At 30.3% G+C, this 3,321-nt stretch overlaps 1 long non-coding RNA gene across 2 annotated transcripts; it reads left to right on the forward strand.

Moving 5' to 3' along the window:
• Positions 1-268: 268 nt before the first annotated feature.
• On the forward strand, positions 269-2,597 carry LOC131013286 (uncharacterized). 2 transcript variants are annotated; one of them, XR_009097621.1, is made up of 6 exons: positions 269-609; positions 959-997; positions 1,169-1,338; positions 1,425-1,806; positions 1,880-2,024; positions 2,100-2,597. It is a non-coding gene; the product is annotated as an uncharacterized LOC131013286 (long non-coding RNA). The 2 variants fall into 2 exon arrangements; XR_009097622.1 differs by lacking the exon at positions 1,169-1,338 and having other exon boundaries at positions 1,690-1,806.
• Positions 2,598-3,321: the final 724 nt, after the last annotated feature.

A 3,321-nucleotide genomic window follows, 5' to 3' on the forward strand; every position in this document is an offset into this window, starting at 1 on the left:
CTACATTATTTGTGAGAACGTGAGAACCATCAAATCTAATGCATTCACTGTAAAAATTAATGCATTCGCTGTTAAAATTAATGCACTCAAAAAAATAAAAAAAATTGCTTCCTTCAGGATTCGAACCCAGGATCTGCATTCATCCACCAAGATGATACATCCACCGTAGATCTTGATGATCGAATGACTTAAAATGGTTCTCCGTTCTTATTTTATTAGTGGTTCTTATTTGAACCTCTCCATATATATATATATATATATAGGGTTGCATTCTATGACAACCATTGCCTTAGATGGAGAATAAAGACCAATCCTTGTGCGTTGATCTCACTCAAATCAACGATCTAGATTTTTTTCGGATTTATTGTTTTAATGAAATTACTTATTATTTATCTGGTTTTAATGAACCGCTGAGGGTAAAAACGTGAACTTCTATTTCAACGAAATGATGCTGTTTAATATATCCCGTGAATCACGCATTTTCCATTCGAAGGGAAGCTGTTCCAAAACAATGGCGATTATATTTTCCCTTCCAAGAAATATTTTCACAGAAGATATAATTGAAGAATTTGGTATCGCGCTGGTGATTCGGCGTCTTCTCAATCGCCGGTGAGAAGGGTTTTATTTTTTAAGGATTCAAAATCTATACTTTCTGAATTCAAAATAGACACATTATATCGTAATACATATCAATTGATTTACTGGTTAAACCCTCAATTTTTATGATAATTTGGTCATACGAATCCTTGAACTATTTGGAATTTGTCTTTTTTAATTGTATTCGATGAACTGGTTGTATTTTTAAATCCTTTTTACTATGTTTTGATGAACTTATTGTTAATTATAATGAATTAATGTTCGGAAAATAATGTGTTGATCAAAATTTATTCATTCATGTAAAGTTATTTTATACACGTTCTTGTTCATTAACATTCTAAATGGTATACTTTTATGTTAGTTATGGAGTTGGAGCATGGAAATGAATTTGTCGTTCCAGGTACAAGTGATTTCTTATGAATAGTAATTTTAGGTTCATTTGTTCTGATTTTTAAATTTTTCCCAGATACACTCATCATTTTTTATTTGTACTTGCACATATCAATAGTATTTTCTTTTTCTTTTCGTTATTGTAAGTAGAGATGACAATGTTCTTATATTTAACAATAAGGGTACTGGAGGAGAATCACCAATACTTGGGTGTGTGTTGAAGAATCGTCCTGTCAAGAAATTGAATTATTGAGCATATGATATTTATAATATTGTGTGCATTAAGACTCCGCTCAGCTGTAGATAAAAGGCGATTGCTATGCATTGTATGCACAATGATTCTCTGGACGAGTACGAACATTTCTAAACTTTAAAAACTATAACATCTATATTAAAATTAAGTATATTATTTAATTTTAATGTATTTATGTTTACAGTGGCAAGGTTCTTTTCATGGTAAAAGATGTTGAGTTACGTAGATATGATTTCGTTTCTATGAGAAGAGGATGTCTAGTGCAGCCATCGATAGTTAATGCATGGTCGATTATGTTGAACCACGTGTCTATATCTGATGCTGTGAAACAACCAATACGATTCTTTGCCTCTACAGACATATATGCAAGTATTCGAAGTTAAATCTGTATGTAACAGTGCTTTGTGAATATATTGTATGAAATTTTTATTTGAAGTGCTGGAACACAGATTGATTGCATATACAACAATGAAATGTCACATGTGAACCGAAAACGAACATTCTCTGATGGATTGGAGTGTGAGTTGCGTTTGTATCAAACCAACTCTCTGGGTGTAATTGACATGGTAATTTTTTGAATGCTTATTTACACGAATTTTTTGTCTTATAATAATACTGACTTTTTGGATTGTTTTTCAGTTTTTTTTTCCCTGTATTTCCAGATGGCATCCCATATCTTCTTTGTTTTGATTTACGCAAGGAGTTGATGTTCGTTATTAACAGTTCAGTACAGTTTAATCATCTTCCTGTTGGAACCAACTACGACCTCTTGTGTGATGTTTTTGTAAGTTTCTAAACTGGAACAACGCAAAAGGTTGTCTTGATTTAATATATTTTACATACTTTTATTATATTTTAGCCTGCTCTATTGTCCGAATTTCTAAACGACAATGGAGAACATTTGAGTGCGGCGTCAGTTGCAAAATCAACAATTGAAGTCGTTCAACTCAACTGGGCAAATAAAAAGAACACAATTGACTCTTCTTTGTATTTGATGAGGCATATGGAGACTTTTGCTGGCGATACATCAACTAGTTGGATGACTGGTTTATTGAACGCAGAAAACCTTCATCTACACATATTGAGGATGAGATATTGCGTATCTATAATTTCATGGGACAAGAACAAGTTTAAGGATAGAGTTTTAATGGATTCTTCTGCAACTTATGGTTCTGAGCTCGCAGTGAATCCAACCAAATTTGATGGTATATCCTGTTAGGTTGATAATACAGTTCTCTAGATTAATTTTGGTGGTGTTCTTAACATTTCCACGTTTTTGTTGGACGTATCAAATATTGTCTTTATATTATTTTTGTTATTTTTTGATGATTTATTGAATTTTTATATTATATGACGATTCTTTTTTTTTTTTATATATATTCATGTTGCATGTGTTTGCTAGTTTTTTTACAAATGTAGTCCTCCTGTGCATTAATAATTTATTATTCATATATTTTTAAATTGTGTGAACAGACATTTATGGGTCAGTTCGTTGGACGTTTATTTATAATGTTATTTGAACATGAAGATGATATGATCGCAAAATCTCGTAATCTTGTTCTTTACAAGTTAAGTAAATTAATAATAGTAGATATATTTGACCGCAGAAAATGAGAAACGACTTTACGAAAATCTACAAATTTTGAACTATTGTTTTTAAACTTTATTCATTTGAACCACATAAAATACATATTCATTCTCATTATTTTTATTTAAACTTTATCAGCATGTTTAACTGTATTTTTTTTATTAAAATAAGTATTATATTAAGTTTTTTCTGATGGCAATTTTTATTTTATTACTTATATGCATAGTTTAAGTTTTTCCCTTTATCAATGCATCCACAAAAGACAAATGTACATTAAAAATGTTCGTTGATTTGTTAGTAAAAGACAAAATAAACGAAATAGTATTCGTTGCCATGTTCGTAAAAAATAAATGCACGCACTAATGTTCCTTAGTATTGTCGTTAAAAAACAAATAACATACTAACGAACATACTAATGTTCACTTATGCCTTCGTATGAAAGCAAACTAACATAATAAAGTTAACAAATTATGAACTGTAATATTTTTACAAT

The sequence above is a fragment of the Salvia miltiorrhiza genome, chromosome 2 (assembly GCF_028751815.1).
Source record: "Salvia miltiorrhiza cultivar Shanhuang (shh) chromosome 2, IMPLAD_Smil_shh, whole genome shotgun sequence".
Lineage (NCBI taxonomy): Eukaryota > Viridiplantae > Streptophyta > Magnoliopsida > Lamiales > Lamiaceae > Salvia > Salvia miltiorrhiza.